Here is a 19,078-nt window from a genome sequence, read left to right as displayed (position 1 = left end):
CCAGTGATCTCCGTCTCAACGCTAAGACCCAGCTCCACTCAACATCCAGCAAGCTCCAGTGCTGGACACCCCATGCCAAACAACCAGCAAGACAGGAACACAACCCCACCCATTAGCAGAGAGGCTGCCTAAAGTCATAATAAGATCATAGACACCCCAAAACCCACCATCGGATGCGGTCCTGCCCACCAGTAAGACAAGATCCAGCCTGATCCATCAGAACACAGGCAAGGGAGGGTGGGAGGGGGAAGCAAGATGGAGGAAATATGGAGATATATGTATACATATAGCTGATTCACTTTGTTATAACACACCACTGTAAAGCAACTATACTTTAATAAAGATGTTAAAAAAAAAAAAAAAAAGAACAGAGGCAACAGTCCCCTCCAGCAGGAAGCCTACACAAGGCACTGAACCAACCTTACCCAATGGGGGCAGACAGCAAAAACAACAGGAACTATGAACTTGCAGGCTCTGAAAAGGAGACCCCAAACACAAAAAGTTAAGCAAAATGAGAAGACAGAGAAATACACAGTAGATGAAGGAGCAAGGTAAAAATCCACCAGACCAAACAAATGAAGAGGAAATAGGCAGACTACCTGAAAAAGAATTCAGAGTAATGACAGTAAAGATGATCCAAAATCTTGGAAATAGAATGGAGAAAATACAAGAAACATTTAACAAGGACCTAGAAGAACTAAAGAGCAAACAAACAATGATGAACAACACAATAAAGGAAATTAAGAATTCTCTACAAGGAATCAATAGCAGAATAGCTGAGGCAGAAGAACGGATAAGTGACCTGGAAGATAAAATAGTGGAAATTACTGCAGAGCAGAAAAAAGAGAAAAGAATGAAAAGAACTGAGGACAGTCTCAGAGACTTCTGGGACAACATTAAATGCACCAATATTTGAATTATAGGGATCCCAGAAAAAGAAGAGAAAAAGAAAGGGACTGAGAAAATATTCGAGGAAATTATAGTTGAAAATTTCCCTAATATGGGAAAGGAAATAGTCAATCAAGCCCAGGAAGCACATAATAGGAACATACATATTGATAATTACCTTAAATGTAAATGGATTAAATTGTCCAACCAAAAGACATAGACTAGCTGAATGGATACAAAAACAAGACCCATATACATGTTGTCTACAAGAGACCCACTTCAGACCTAGGGACATATACAGACTGAAAGTGAGGGGTGGAAACAGAGATTCCATGCATATGGAAACCAAAAGAAAGCTGGAGTAGCAATTCTCATATCATACAAAATAGACTTTAAAATAAAGACTATTACAAGAAACAAAGAAGGACACTACATAATGATCAAGGAATCAAGCCAAGAAGATATAACAATTGTAAATATTTATGCATGCAATATAGGAGCACCTCAAAACATAAGGCAAATGCTAACAGCCATTAAAGGGGAAATTGACAGTAACATAATAATAGTAGGGAGCTTTAACACCCCACTTTCACCAATGGACAGATCATCTAAAATGAAAATAAATAAGGAAACACAGCTTTAAATGACACATTAAACAAGATGGACTTAATTGATATTTATAGGACATTCCATCCAAACACAACAGAATACACTTTCTTCTCAAGTGCTCATGGAACATTCTTCAGGATAGATCATATCTTGGGTCACAAATCAAGCCTTGGTAAATTTAAGAAAATTGAAACCTTATCAAGTAACTTTTCTGACCATAATGTTATAAAACTAGATATCAATTACAGGGAAAAAAATGTAAAAAATACAAACACATGGAGGCTAAACAATACACTACTAAATAACCAAGAGATCACTGAAGAAAACAAAGAGGATATCAAAGAATACCTAGAAACAAGTGACAATGAAAACACAATGAACCAAAAGCTATGGGATGCAGCAAAAGTAGTTCTAAGAGGGAAGATTATAGCAATACAATCCTCCCTCAAGAAATGAGAAACATCTCAAATAAACAACCTAATATTACATCTAAAGCACTTAGAGAAAGAAGAACAAAAAAAGCAAAGATCTATAAAACTGAAAGCTGGTTCTTTGAGAAGATAAACAAAATTGATGAACCATTAGCCAGACTCATCAAGAAAAAAAGGGAAAAGACTCAAATCAATAGAATTAGAAATGAAAAGGGAGAAGTAGCAACTGACACTGCAGAAATACAAAGCATCATAAAAGACTACTACAAGCAACTCTATGCCAATAAAATGGACAACCTGGAAGAAATGGACAAATTCTTAGAAAAGCACAACCTTCTGAGACTGAACCAGGAAGAAATAGAAAATATAACAGACCAATCACAAGCCCTGAAACTGAAACTGTGATTAAAAGTCTTCCAACAGACAAAAGCCCAGGACCAGATGGCTTCACAGGCAAATTCTATCAAACGTTTAGAGAAGAGCTAACACCTATCCTTCTCAAACTCTTCCAAAATATAGTAGAGGGAGGAACACTCCCAAACTCATTCTAAGAGGCCACCATCACCCTGATACCAAAACCAGACAAAGATGTCACAAAAGAAGAAAACTATGGGCCAATATCACTGATGAACATAGAAGCAAAAATCTTCAACAAAATACTAGCAAACAGAATCCAACAGCACATTAAAAGGACCATACACCATGATCAAGTGGGGTTTATCCCGGGAATGCGAGGATTCTTCAATATACGCAAATCAATCAATGTGCTACACCATATTAACAAACTAAAGAATGAAAACCATATGATCATCTCAACAGATGCAGAAAAAGCTTTCAACAAAATTCAACACCCATTTATGATAAAAACCCTGCAGAAAGTACGCATAGAGGGAAATTACCTCAACATAATAAAGGCCGTATATGACAAACCCACAGCTAACATTGTTCTCAATGCTGAAAAACTGAAACTATTTCCACCAAGATCAGGAACAAGACAAGGTTGCCCACTCTCACTCCTATTATTGAACATAGTTTTGGAAGTTTTAGCCACAGAAATCAGAGAAGAAAAAGAAACAAAAGGAACCCAAATCGGAAAAGAAGAAGTAAAACTGTCACTGTTTGCAGATGACATGATACTATATATAGAGAACCCTAAAGATGGTACCAGAAAACTACTAGAGCTAATCAATGAATTTGGTAAAGTAGCAGGATACAAAATTAATACACAGAAATCTCTTGTATTCCTATACACTAATAATGAAGAATCTGAAAGAGAAATTAAGGAAACACTCCCATTTACCATGGCAACAAAAAGAATAAAATACCTAGGAATAAACATACCTAAGGAGACAAAAGACCTGTATGCAGAAAATTATAAGACACTGATGAAAGAAATTAAAGATGATACAAACAGATGGAGAGATATACCATGGTCTTGGATTGGAAGACTCCACATTGTGAAAATGACTATACTGCCCAAAGCAATCTACAGATTCAGTGGAATCCATATCAAACTACCAATGGAATTTTTCACAGAACCAGAACAAAAAATTGTACAATTTGTATGGAAACACAAAAGACCCTGAATAGCCAAAGCAATCTTGAGAAAGAAAAACAGAACTGGAGGAATCAGGCTCCCTGACTCCAGACTAAACTACAAAGCTACAGTAATAAAGACAGTATGGTACTGGCACAAAAACAGAAATATAGATCAATGGAACAGGATAGAAAGCCCAGAGATAAACCCACACACATATGGTCACTTTATCTTTGATAAAGGAAGCAAGAATGTACAATGGAGAAAAGACAGCCTCTTCAATAAGTGGTGCTGGGAAAACTGGACAGCTACATGTAAAAGAATGAAATTAGAACACTTCCTAACACCATACACAAAAATAAACTCAAAATGGACTCAAGACCTAAATGTGAGTCCAGACACTATAAAACTCTTAGAGGAAAACATAGGCAGAACACTCTATGACATAAATCACAGCAAAATCCTTTTTGACCCACCTGCTAGAGAAAGGGAAATAAAAATAAAAATAAACAAATGAGACCTAATGAAACTTAAAAACTTTTGCACAGCAAAGGAAACCATAAACAAGACGAAAAGACAGCCCTCAGAATGGGAGAAAATATTTGCAAACGAAGCAACTGACAAAGGATTAATCTTCAAAATATACAAGGAACTCATACAGCTCAATATCAAAAAAAGAACAACCCAATCCAAAAATGGGCAGAAGACCTAAATAGACATTTCTCCACAGTAGATATACAGATTGCCGACAAATACATGAAAGGATGCTCAACATCACTAATCATTAGAGAAATGCAAATCAAAACTACAATGAGGTATCACCTCACACCAGTCAGAATGGCCATCATCAAAAAATCTACAAACCATAAATGCTGGATAGGGTGTAGAGAAAGAGGAACCCTCTTGCACTGTTGGTGGGAATGTAAATTGATACAGCCGCTATGGAGAACAGTATGGAGGTTCCTTAAAAAGTAAAAATAGAACTACCATATGACCCAGCAATCTCACCACTGGGCATATACCCTGAGAAAACCATACTTCAAAAAGAGTCATGTACCAAAATGTTCATTGCAGCTCTATTTACAATAGCCAGGACATGGAAACAACCTAAGTGTCCATCAACAGATGAATGGATAAAGAAGATGTGGCACATATATACAATGGAACATTACTCAACCATAAAAAGAAACGAAATTGAGTTATTTGTAGTGAGTTGGATGGACCTAGAGTCTTTCGTACAGAGTGAAGTAAGTCAGAAAGAGAAAAACAAATACCACATGCTAACACATATATATGGAATGTAAAAAAAGAAAAAGGTTTTGAAGAACCTGGGGGCAGGACAGGAATAAAGATGCAGACATAGAGAATGGACTTGAGGACACGGGTAGCGGGAAGTGTAAGCTGGGATGAAGTGAGAGAGTGGCATGGACATATATACACTACCAAATGTGAAATAAATAGCTAGTGGGAAGCAGCTGCATAGCACAGGGAAATCAGCTCAGTGCTTTGTGACCACCTAGAGGGGTGGGATAGGGAGGGTGGGAGAGAGGCTCCAGAGGGAGGGCATATGGGGATATATGTATACATATAGCTGATTCACTTTGTGATGCAGCAGAAACTAACACACCACTGTAAAGCAATTATACTCCAATAAAGATGTTAAAAACAAACAAACAAAAAAAAAAACATTGGAAATAGAGCAGACCATATGGAAGAGAATTAGTGAGCTCAAAGATAGAAATATAGAAATGATTCAGGTAAAAGAGGAGAGAGAACTATGATTTTGAAAAGTGAAGAAATTCTACAAGAACTATCCAACTCCATTACGAAAGGCAACAGAAGGATAATGGGAATCCCTGAAGGAGAGGAGAGGGAGAAGGGAGAGAGTTTATGTAAAGAAATAACAGTTAAAAACTTCCCAAACCTCATGAATTAACTAGATTTACAAGTCCATGAAGCTAAGAGATCATCTAATTTTCTAAATGCAAAAAATAACCTTCTCTAAGACATATTATATTAAAGCTGTTAAAAGTTATTGATAAAGACTTTTCAGTTTGGGTGGGGGGGGAGGCAGTAACCTACAAAGGAATCCTATTAGGCCATTAGCAGATTTCTCAGCAGAGACTCTACATGCCAGGAGAGAGTGGAATGACACATCCAAATATTGAAAGATGTAAACTATCAGACAAGAATACTCTCTCCAGCAGTTATCCTTCAGATATGAAGGAGAAATAAAGGCTTTCTCAGACAGACAAAGGCTGAGTTCATCCCCACTAGACCTGTCTTATAAGAAATGTTGAAAGGAGATTTTCTATGGGAAATGAAAAGGTAAAAGTACACAAAACTATTAGTAAGTTGATAAATAGACAGAATCAGGAAACTGCAATTCTATATCAGAATAGATTGTTAAACACATAATTATAGCATAAAAGATAAAGGGAAAGAGGCAGTAAAAATTCTTTAATTTGGTAACAAATGCACAATATAAAAAGGGATAATTTGAGACAACAAAAACTTAAAGGGGGAAGAGTTAAAAGACAGAGCCCATTTGCCAAATGAAGATATGATACTATCTGCAGAAAAGGGACTATTTTATCTATGAGATATTTTATACAAACCTCATGGTAACCACAAAACATGAATTTAGAGCACAGACACAAAACATAAAAAGAGGAAACTGAGAAAAACATCATGAGAACCACCAAACTAGAAAGGCGGACAGAAACACAAGGAAAAAGAAACAATGGAGATATGGAGCAACCAGAAAACAAAAGATAAAATGACAGTACTAAGTCCTCACTTATCAGTAATCACCCTAAATGTAAATGGCTTGAATTCACCAATCAAAAGACACAGAATGGCTGTTTGGATTAAAAACAAGGCCCACCTATATGCTGCCTCTAGGAGACTCATCTCAGCTCCAAAGACAAACATAGGGTCAAAGTAAAGAGATAGAAGATGATACTCCAAGCAAATGGCAGCCAAAAGAAAACAGGTATATCCATACTCAGACAAAATACATGTCAAGCCAAAACAGGTAACACGAGACAAAAGTGGACATTACACAATGATAAAGGGGACAACCCATCAAGAAGCCATAACATTTATGAATACATATGCACCTAACATGAGAGCACCAAAATACATAAAGCAATTGTTAATAGACCTAAAGGGAGAAATTGACAGCAACACAATAATAATAGAGGACTTTAACACCCCACTTACATCAATGAATAGATCATCCAGACAGAAAGTCAACAAGGAAACAGCAGCCTTACGTGAAACATTATACCAGATGAACTTAATAGATTTATATAGAACATTCCATCCAAATGGAGCAAAGCACACATCCTTCTCAAGCACACATGGAACTTTCTCAAGAATAGACCATATGTTGGGACACAAAACAAGTCTCAAATTTAATAAGATTGATATCATATCAGGCACCATTTCTGATCACAATAATATGAAACTACAAATCAATTACAAGAAGAAAGCTGGACATTACACAAGTACATGGAGACTAGACAACATGCTATTGAACTATTGGGTCAATGAAGAAACCAAAAGAGATATTAAAAAAAATACCTGAAGACAAATAAAAATGAAAACATGATATACCAAAAATCTATGGGATACAGCAAGCAGTAGTACTTAGAAGGAAGTTTATAACAACAGGTTAACCTCAAGAAATAAGAAAAATCTCAAATAAACAATCTAACCTTAAACTAGAGGAACTACAAAAAGAAGAACAAATGAAGCCCAGTGTCAGTAGAAGGAAGGAAAAAATAAAAATCACAATGGAAATAGATGAAATAGCGACTAAAAAGACAACAGAAAACATCAATGAAACTCACAGCTGGTTCTTTAAAAAAAATAAACAAAATTGTCATAGCGTAAGCTAGACTTACTAAGAAAAGAAGGGACCCAGATAATAAAATCAAAAAAAAAAGAGGAGAAATTACAAAGGATACCACAGAAATACAAAAGATTATAAGAGAATACTATGAACAGCTATATGCCCACAAATTGGACAACCTAGAAGAATGGATGAATTCTTATAATCAACCAACCTCTGACGACTAATTCATGAAGAAATAGAAAATCTGAATAGATCAATCATTAGGAGATTGAAATAGTAATCCAAACCTTACCAAAAAACAGAAGTTCAGAACCAGATGCCTTCACAGGTGAATTCTACCAAACATTCAAAGAAGATTTAATACATTATTCTTTTCAAACTCTTCCAAAAAAATTGAAGATGAGAGAACACTTCTTAACTCACTTTATGATTTATAACAAAATCAAACAAAGAGAGCATGAAAAAAGAAAATTCAGGCCAATATCTCTGATGAATATAGATGCAAAAACCTCAACAAAATATTAGCAAACTAAATACAACAATATATTAAAAGGATCATACACCATGATCAAGTGGGATTTATTCCAGGTTTCAATATCTACAAATCAGTTAATGTGATATACCACATTAACAAAACAAAGAATGAAAATCTTATGATCATCACAATAGAGGCACTGATGCATTTATGATAAAAATTCTCAATAAAGTGGGTACAGAAGAAATATATCTCAACCTAATAAAGGCCATATATGACAAACCCAAAGCTAACATCACACTCAAATGAAAAATTGAAAGCTATTTCTCCAAGATCAGAAACAAGATAAGGATGCCCACTCTCACCACTTTTACTCAACATAGTATTGGAAGTCCTAGCCACAGAAATTAATCAAGAAAAAGAAATAAAATGCATCTAAATTGGAAAGGAAGAAGCAAAACTCACTATCAGCAGATGACATGATTTTACATAAAGAAAATACCTAAAGACCCCCACCAATAAACTATTAAAAATAATAAACTAATACAGTAAAGTTGCAGGGTACAAAGTCAATCTGCAAAAATCTGTTGCATTTCTATACAATAACAATGAACTAGCTGAAAGATAAATAAAGAAAACAATCCCATTTACAGTCACAGCAAAAATAATAAAATACCAAGAATAAATTTAGCCAAGGAGGTGAAAGACCTGTACACCAAAAATTATAAGACACTGTTGAAAGGAACTGAATAAGACACAAATAAATGGAAAGATTTTCTGTGCTCATGGATTGGAATAATTAACATTGTTAAAATGTCCATATTACCTGAAGCAATCTACAGATTCAATGCAATCCCTATTAAAATCCCAACAACATTTTTCACAGAAGTAGAACAAAAAATCCTAAAATTTGTATGGAATGATAAAAGACCCTGAATAGCCAAAGCAATCTTTAAAATAAAGAACAAAGCTGAAAGTACACTTCCTGCTTTCAAATTATACTATGAAGCTATAGTAATAAAAACAGCATGGTATTGGAAGAAAAACAGACACACAGATCAGTGGAACAGAACTGAAAGCCCAGAAATGAACCACACATATATGGATAATCAATTTATGACAAAGGAGCAAAGAACATACAATGGAGAAAGGACAGTCTCTTCCATAAATGGTGTTGGGAAAACTAGACAGCCACATGCACAAGAACAAAACTAGACCACAATCTTATACAATACACAAAAATTAACTCAACATGGATTAAAGACTTCAGTGTCAGACCTGAAACCACAAAACTCCTAGAGGAAAGCATAGGCAGTATACTCTGACATTGGTCTTAGCAATGTCTTTCTAGATATGTCTCCTCAGGCAAGGGAAACAAAAGCAAAAATAAACAAATGCGACTACATTAAAATAAAAAGCTTCTGCAGAGAAAAGGAAGCCATCAACAAAACAAAAAGACAACTTACTGAATGAAGATTTTTGCAAATCATATATCTGATAAGGTGTTGATATCCAAAATATATAAAGAACTCAAACAATCCAACTAAAAATGCACAGAGGATCTGATTAGACATTTTTCCAAAGAAGACATACAGATGGCCAACAGGCACATGGAAAGATGTTAATCATCACTAATTATTAGGGAAATGATAATCAAAACCACCATGAGATATTTCTTAACACACGTTAGAATGGCTATTATCAAAAAGTCAAGAAACAGGGGCTTCCCTGGTGGTGCAGTGGTTGAGAGTCCGCCTGCCGATGCAGGGGACACGGGTTCATGCCCCGGTCCGGGAAGATCCCACATGCCGCGGAGCGGCTGGGCCCGTGAGCCATGGCCGCTGAGCTTGCGCGTCTGGAGCCTGTGCTCTGCAATGGGAGAGGCCACAACAGTAAGAGGCCCATGTACAGCAAAAAAAAAAAAAAAGTCAAGAAATAACAAGTGTTGGCAAGGATGTGGAGAGAAGGATGCCCTTATACACTGTTGATGGGAATGTAAATTGGTTCAGCCACTATGAAAAACAGTACGGAGATTCCTCAAAAATTAATAATACAACTACCGTATGACGCAGCTAGTTCACTTTTGGGTATTTATTCAAAGAATAAGAAAACACTAACTTGAAAAGATATATGCACACCTATGTTTACTGAAGCATTGTTTACAATAGCCAAGATATGGAAACAACCTAAGTGCCCATCAACAGTTGAATGGATATAGATAGATAGGTGTTGTATATACATATACACACACACACACACAATGCTACTTAGCCATAATAAAGATAAAATCTTGCCTTTTGCAGCAACAGGGATGGACCTTGAGGGTATTATGCTAAAGTCAGATGGAAAAAGACAAATGCTGTATGATTTCATTCATATGAGGAATATAAAAATAAAATAAATAAATGAACAAACAAAATAAAACCAAATACATAGATACAGAGAGAATATAGTGGTTGCTAGAGGGTAAGGGGAATGGTGGGGGAGGGTGAAATGGGTAAAGGGGTTCAACTATATAGAGATAGATGGAAACTAAGCTTTTGGTGGTGAGCACACTATAGTGTATACAGAATATCTAAATATCTAAATATTTAAATATTTAAATAAATATCTAAAATAAATATCTAAATATCATATTGTACATATGAAACATAACATTTAAACCAATGTTACCTCAATTTAAAAAACTGTAAAAGAAAATCTTTTGATATTCTATTTATTTGGGGGAGAAAATTATGACGTCTTATACTGTGGGTAGGGCTGCACGCTAGTTATAGAGACTGGGTGCATCTGTTCTCAGGCAGCTCTAATGCTAACTTTTCTGAGAGTGGGCTGGCTCTGGCCCCAACATGTGGTGAGTTACAGAAAAAGCACTCCATGCTCACGGGGGGTCACACGAATACGGCATCTACCGTCAGACTTAGTCCAGGATCCAAGGGGTAACAAGTTGCGATTCATGACAAGGGTGGGTCTGAAGTCCAGGGCCGAAAGCTGGGTCAGGAACCAGATGAAATGGTCAGAAGATCCAGAGAGTAAAGAGGGAAACCAAGCACAAAAGAACTATAATAGCCTTGTGTGGACCCTAGAGTCATCTGCAGAACATAAACAAACAAAGAAACGAATGTCCAGATCTCCTCCCAGACTAACAAAATCAGTAACTCTGGAGGTGGAGCCATGAATATGCATTCTGAAAGTTCTCCAGGTAATTCTATGTGAAGCCAAGTTTGAGATTCACTCCTCTAAATATCTCCTTTCTCTGAATAACTTGTGGCCCTGAATGATGATGTTCATTGGCCTAGTTGCAAATGAAAAGGCTCAAATTCTAGTGCCTTTGGTTAATACCTATTAATCTTTCAAGACTCAGCTCCAATACTATGTCTGTAATAATGTCTTCCCTGATTCCCAACCCAACCTCTTTGTTGCTCTGTGCTCTATTATACACAGTATATATATATATATATATATATATATATATATATATATATATGGTTCTATCATAGCACCTATAAATCTCATGCACTTTATTTGTCTCTTCCATTTGGCTCCCAGGGGATATGATTTATGTGTCTTTGTATCCCCAGCCCACGTGGCATATAGTCTGGCACGTGACAGACCCTCAAAAAATGTTTATTGAATTCTTAAGAATTTATTTATTCTTAAATACATATTTAACCGCCATGTAACTTATTTTCAACAATTACAAAAGGAAGAGATTGAACTGCATTGTCTCTAAATCTTTATCCCTTTGAGATCTAAAATTCCTGATTGTTTTCCTCCCTATATCACACAAAAAGTATATATATGATCCCAGAAATAATGCTTGAGGCTTGTGTTTCCCAAACTTTACATGCTACTTACCTGGGGATCTTCTTAAAATGCAAATTAAAATTTGGTAGGTCTGGGGTGAGGTTGAGATGCTGCATTTTTCATAAGCTCCCAGGTGATGTCGGTGCATCTGGTGAGTAGCACAATTTTAGGAGATGGAGACTGGTCATAGCCCTTACTGGTGTGTTCACATCATACATTAGAAGGCAGATAAGGTTCTCCTCAGCACCAGACTCCCTGGGTTCAGATCCTGGCCCTGACACTTCTGTGAGACAAGGAATCATCTTAGCATATTTGCACCTCAACTTCCTCATCTGTAACACAGGGACAATGATAGAGTTTTTGTGAAAATAATGACATGATTCATGCAATCCTTATAATGGTGCTTCACACATAGTAAACACAACACATGTGAACTCTACACTTTCACTCCTTTTCAGTCTGCTTGTTTCAGCAGTGATCAGTTCTATAGGCTCAGGAGCCCTGATATTTTTTAATCTTGAAAACAGTAGAGAGAAAATATTTTCCCTTCCTTACATTGAGAAGGTAAATACATCCACACACCCAGAAAGGATCAGAAGAGAGAAGAAAATTTAACTTGTCATTCTCCAGTAACATCATTCTCTGTCTTTTTACTCCATCGCTGCCCCAGTTGCAGCATTGAAAACATTGTGACATTTTACCATTTCAGAAAAGGTAAAATGCAGGGATTAAGATCCATGATAAAAAGAAATTTTGGCCAGAATATATGAACTGACAGTCAGTACAGCATAAATATCAGCACACACACACACACACTTTTTTTTTTTTGCGGTACGCGGGCCTCTCACTGTTGTTGGCCTCTCCCGTTGCGGAGCACAGGCTCCGGACACACAGGCTCAGCGGCCATGGCTCACAGGCCTAGCCACTCCGCGGCATGTGGGATCTCCCCGGACCGGGGCACGAACCCGTGTCGCCTGCATCGGCAGGCGGACTCTCAACCACCGCACCACCAGGGAAGCCCACAAAGACACTTTTAATAGCAAGAGGCAAAGCTCATTTCCTGACACTAAGGTATAATTTAATAGCAAGCATAGGGCTCAGTTTCAGAGATGGAGGAAAGAATCAGAGAGAGAAAAGTAAAGGACAACAAAAACAGAAAATCTGACATTAGTAGCCCTCTGTCAGCATAAAAGGGAGAAAGAGAAAAGGAAGAAAGAGGTTCACAGCAATCATTATTGAGTCCTTACTATGTGCCAAGTGCTTCAGTATATGAGTTTTAAAAAAACAGTAACACTCTCCGTGGAAGATGTTAGGAACCTCATTTTAGAGATGAGGGACTTGGTGTAGGAGGGTTACACCTGCCAGACCTAGATTTGGCAGAGCTGAGATTTGAAACTGCTGCTGGTGGATACTCTACGACTCTAGTTAGTCCCATCTCCTGAAACAAACTTTGAAAGAATCTCCAGATCTGGGCTTTCTCAAGTTTAAATCAAGTTTAAGGTCACATAATAAATCACAAGCTAGGACAAAATGAAGTAGGAATGAATACATAAAACAGCTGAAATTATGCCAAAGATAACATTCCACCTTTTAATAGCTTTCACCAAGAGTAAGTCCTGGGACCCAAACAAGTTAGTCAAACTTGTTACCTACCAGTCGGGTCAGCTTAGTTTACATTTCCCCTGGATTCCAGCCAGGTGCAGAATGGTATGCACTGTCCCTTCTTTTGCTTTAAGGTATATTTGGAGAAGAATGTCTGCCCTGCTGAGTGGTCCAAAGTACAAGACTCACCAGTAACTTGTATTCTGCCCCTGGCTTCTTCTTGTATTGAAACAGAGGCTGTTTGGTTGCCGGCACTGCTTTGATTGGTGTAAATTCCATGGGGCCTCTGAGCCCTTGTTAAGTGAAGGAGGTTAACTCAGTGGCATTAAGAGAAATGCCAGGTTAATTCAGGGTCTTGAAAGATGGCTGATTTACACCCAGAGTTTAGTTAACCTAAAGTTCAGCCTATTTACTTATTTCTAAGCAAAACAGAATAGAGAGCCTGCCCTATTGGTTTGATCTCTATCTCACTGTGAGTCAAGATCCTTTTTATATCCTGATTTATATACATTCACTGATTATATTACCTGCTTTTAATGCTGAACCTAACATGTTGCTTTTGGTTTTCACTACATTGAAAAAAAAAAACTTAGCCCTAGTTAAGACTTTCAGAGAGTCTATTTTTCATGCTTAGAAAAGTACAATTATTTCTTATTCAATTATAAGCTCCTGGATTAGAAGAAAGTCACTAATAGTGATACTGTTAAGGGGATCTAATAACTTGAACAATATTTCATCATTTAGGGGTCTCCTAAATAGTAAACTATTCAAATCTTTTCACTTTAACTTTTTTTTCCCACAGAATATATGAATAAAAGGAAAATAAGTTAGTCATATTCTATAATAATTAGTATGTCAGGAATTTCAACAGGCTGTAAAGAAGTACTTGAAATGGAAAATGACTGCAAATTCCAGGGTTTCTTTTTTTAACATATCCTAGGAATAAGGTATTCTAATGTATAGAGGATTATTGTCTATATTATATAGAGATTAAATATTGTCAAAGAATTACAATTTTCTAGATACTGAAGTGCCTTGGAAAATATAAATAATTTAATCTTTCTTTGATAAGTCAGAGGGTATTTAAAAATCTTACACATTTTTGGGGTCACAATAATAAATACCAATTATCACATTCTAACCTATTACTGCCAAAACACAAATGTCATTATTAAGAGAAATGCCAGGTTAATAGAGTGGCCAATAAACCATATTTTACTGTAACACACAATATTTTTTTTTAACACACAATATTTTGGAAGATGTGTCCACTCTTTGTATTTTCATTTAAACTGTATTATTAAGAAATAACTATTTTAGTGGTCATGAACCTCCACACTTTAGAACTAATCAAATGCAATTGCATATGATTTCTTGCCTCCTGCATGTCGTCATTACAAAAGGGGGATTTGGGGACTTTCCTGGCGGTCCTGTGGTTAAGATTCCATGCTTCCACTTCAGGGGGCATGGTACGATCCCTGGTCAGGGAACTAAGATCCCACATGCTGTGTAGTGCAGCCAAAACAAAAACGGCGGGGTAGGGGGAGGATTTGGCATGACAAATATATTCCTTATTCCTTACTAAAACCCATGTGACATGAAGAGCCAAACCAGTTATGAGCCACGTTTCAAATACACAAATGCAAATCTTAGAGATTCAACAATTTCTCATAAATCAATTCTCAACCTAAGGAGAGAAAACTTCCCATTCAACTTATAACTTGTAAGGAATCAACCAATTTTTCTATAGAAACTGGAAACAAACAGGTATACTTTTAAAATTATTTTAAGTCATTATGACTCCTGAGAGAAATGTGCTTTTGCAATATTACAAAAGGAACCTCAACTTTCTCATTTGGAGGATTTGGAGGATTTACCTGGTAACTAATATTGATATATTGACTATAAAATGCAGCTATTTTGTAAATGGACTGCATTAATGCAACCGGTAGCATTCACTGAATGCAATAAACATCCACCAAACTTTAAAACAGAAATAGTGACTGGAACATGCTCATCCATTATTTTCACAATAAAAACAGACATAGTCTTAACATTTCAGTCATAGAGAGATTTCTAAAATGTTAAATGCTTTTGTAATAAAAAATAATTGGGTGGGGGCTTCCCTGGTGGCACAGTGGTTGAGAGTCCGCCTGCCGATGCAGGGGACACGGGTTCGTGCCCCGGTCTGGGAGGATCCCACATGCCGCGGAGCGGCTGGGCCCGTGAGCCATGGCCGCTGAGCCTGCGCATCCGGAGCCTGTGCTCCGCAACGGGAGAGGCCACGACAGTGAGAGGCCCACGTACCGCAACAAAAATAAATAAATAATAATTGGGTGGGAAGCTGTTTTGAGGGTGGAGAATAATAAAAACATTCTGCACGTCAAATGGATCAAAGGGAAAAAGTCTTGAAAACCACAGCCTCTTAATTATGGAACAATGATAAAAAAAAAACCAGAATTGCTACATAATCATGGAAGAACTTCATGAAACCAGTTATCTGGGAAGTAGTTCTATAACTGTGCTCTCAGCAAGGTCTTCACAATTTATACAAATGTACTGGTTATAGTTCCACATCCCCATTGTCATCTACACTACTTATTTCTATCTTAGCTTCCTGAAGCCAATCTTCAAAATATATATATTTAAAAGTATGTTTATAATTTCAAACATCATCTTCTAAGAATATAATAATGTTTATATAACCAACTTAAAAAGATGTATTAGTTAACCAAAAGTTAAAAATAAAGCATATTAATATTACAATTTTTTTCCCTATTCTTAGTTTTATTTTTGAATAAGCAAGTCATTCACATACTATAAGATTTAGAAGTTAATAATATTTTACAAACTTCTATATATTGTTGAGAGACATGACTATGCCCCAAGCAAGTCCTAAAAATAGTAAACTTCCACTAATATCCTGTCTTGCTTTTCTTCCACATCCTGTTATAATATTTTAGCCCTCTAGTTTTAATTCTGCATCTGTATCTTCAGTATTTTGAGGCACTGCTTTAGCCAATATGCAGAATTTCATTATGACATGCTTTATAAACTGTGTAGCATTTAAATTTATATTTACAGACTTTATGCCATCTCTAGGAACTAAAATGGCTATCAAAATAAATTGCTTCTCCATCTCATCTGTGGCTAGAAGCCAACAGAATAGATAATACAGCTCTACCACATTTGCTGATTTGTTTGGTATTTGGCGTACGATAGCTTGAAAAGTTAATTACTTTTCATGAGTAGATGACTAAACTCTAGATTGTCAGCTCCTATGTTATGGGAATACTTGCATAGGAGAACAAGTATTCAGTACTGGGGCACAAAAAATTTGATAGAAAAAAGCATCACGTACAGAGGTTATTATAATACATTGTTATTAGGGTTAAAATAGAAATGCGAGCCCAATGCTGGGTCAGCTCCACAGTGCTCTATTCCTCTCATATATCTCAGACCTGCTTCTATTACATTGCACCCAAGGAAGAAGGTAAGATACTACCCAAATAATTGAGAAATTATTAATAATTATAAATATGCTAAGTAAAGTAGAAGTGTATTTGGGAGTTCATAACTGAGAAAAACTCATCTGGTATGCCAGTGAAATTTAAAACAAGACCTGAAGGGAATGTAGGACAAAAGAAAATAGGGGAGAGAGGAATGTTCTAGGCAAAAAAAAAACCAGCCTGTGCAAAGGCCCTCAGGCAGGAAGAAAGGGCCCTGAGAAGCTACCTAGGAGCCTACGGCCTAGCATGTCCTCAGCACAATACACAGGGCTTCATTTAGAACCTAAAGAAGTGAAATGCAATGAAAACGTACCGTGTGCCTATCAGGGAATTTGACCACAGAGTCCGGGGCTGAGGTTTGACTAAACCTCTGGGTCTGGTCTTAATGAGTTTCGGTGGCGGTGGGGGGTTATACTCTCTTCAATCCCATAATCTTTGGGAGAGGTGACAGAGCTAAAATCTCCTGCATTCTTTCCCTAATAATAGGGTTTTATGAGCGGACATCTGGGGGAGAGTGAGGTCAGTCCCACTTGCTTCATGTTTGAGAAGTCAGAGGTGCTAGAACATCATGTTTAATGATGCAATCATTGATGATCAATTCCTTGATTAACTGTCTTGATATTAAGATTAAAACAAACTGAAGGAGAGCTACCTTCTAAATAGGAACAGAAAGCCTAAGAATAGAATGAAAGACAAATAAAGCAGCTATTCAAAGTCCTAAGTTGTCCAAACTTCCAATTAATTAAATGTGACAGAAAAAGTCATGGCAATGCTGCTACAGTTATTTATTTTTAATTTGTGTCTCCTACACTCCCAAAATCAATGGAAAAATCTCTAACGGCTGCACTGGTGTGATTACAGCAGAAAGCAGTTTCTAATTTTGAGTTCCTGCTTCTTATTATTCAGACAAGCTTTGGAATTTTTCTCCACAACTTCAATCTTGGTTGCTGCCCTGTTACTTAGCCAACATTGCATGATTTTAATTGAGTATGGCTGTATCTAAGAGGGAAAGGGCACCAACTTTGAAAAGCAAACATACCAGCATGGCTCAAGATTGCTAGCTGTTCTGCTGGCTGATACAAAATTTCTACAAATGTTGGAAACTGAATCACTATGGAATCAAAGTCCCCATTAAAATGCTCTATTTATCATGCTGAATCAATAGGATGCAATAAGTTAATACTGGTTTCCCAATGCAATGAATCATGAAATATTTTGAGGTTATATATTTAATTTCTTGTTCAGTTGAATTGTGAGTTTATCCAATGACTGCATAAGCACTCAATTAGCCTACTATTCTGCGTCCAGAATTCCTGGGACACTCTCCAACACATTTTTCTCTCCCATCAAAATAGTTTATTACTAGGAGGTTATATAACCTAACAGCTTAAGTGATTATTGAAACAAATTTCTTCTTTATGGAATTTAAAATATAAAAATATTTAAATTACAAAAACCTTTTCTTTTCTATAAATAGGTCAGCACCAGTCGCAACTCCAGTACTGTTAACAATAACAACAGTGACAAACAAACCTATATTGCACGGGATTCAAGACCTTGCTACTGCAAAGCCCTTCTCTCATTCTTCTTTGCCAATGGGATCCCATTTTGGGGGGCTTGCCCAAAAATTTGTTAAAAGAACAAAAAGGGAAAGAGAGGGGTGGGGGAGGAAGGAGGGAGATGGAGGAAGAGCAAGAAAGAAGGAAGGAAGGAAAGAAGGGAGGGAGGGAGGGAGGGAGGAAGGGAGGGAGGGAGGGAGGGAGGGAAGGAGAGAAGGAAGGAAGGAAGGAAGGAGAGAGAGAAGGAAAACAGACTTTTCCTTCCTGCCTGGCGCCCAGAAGTGGAGGCTGGCTATGAAGCAGCCATCCTGCAACACTGAGAGGAAACCTCCTATTACAGAAGACTGAAACAAGATGATCCGTGTCTTTGATGATTCCTTTTGAGCAGCTGTGCATCAGTTCTGGACTGCCTCCTCCCAAATTTCTTATTATCTGAGAAAAAAGTAACCCCTTTATGGTCAGGGAAGAGTGGCCAGGATTTGTGACATAGCTAAAAGAAATCCTCACTGGTAAAATACCACTCTACGTGTCCAGTGTGGTTGGGTTACACAAGTCCAGCAAGCATCATTTATTTGTATCCTACACCAGGGGTCTCCAACCCCCAGGGCACAGACGGGTGCCGGTCCGTGGCCTGTTAGAAACCAGGCCGCACAGCAGGAGGTGAGTGGCAGGTGAGTGAAGCTTCAGGAGGTGAGTGGCAGGTGAGTGAGCAAAGCTTCATCTGTTTTTACAGCCACTCCCCTTCGCTCGCATTACTGCCTGAGCTCAGCCTCCTGTCAGATCAGTGGCGGCATCACAT

The 19,078-nt window shown here is 37.2% G+C and overlaps 1 protein-coding gene across 1 annotated transcript in view; it reads right to left on the bottom strand.

Moving 5' to 3' along the window:
- LOC117312133 (uncharacterized) overlaps positions 1–19,078 on the bottom strand; it is a 125,736-nt gene that overhangs the window by 79,153 nt on the left and 27,505 nt on the right. The window contains exon 10 of the mRNA XM_073804636.1: positions 11,661–11,941. The gene's annotated coding sequence lies outside the window, so the exon portion shown is untranslated. The remainder of the gene's footprint in view (positions 1–11,660; positions 11,942–19,078) is intronic.

This window comes from Tursiops truncatus, chromosome 4 (assembly GCF_011762595.2).
Source record: "Tursiops truncatus isolate mTurTru1 chromosome 4, mTurTru1.mat.Y, whole genome shotgun sequence".
In the NCBI taxonomy this organism is placed as follows: domain Eukaryota; kingdom Metazoa; phylum Chordata; class Mammalia; order Artiodactyla; family Delphinidae; genus Tursiops; species Tursiops truncatus.
This window is presented reverse-complemented; position numbering and strand designations above follow the sequence as displayed.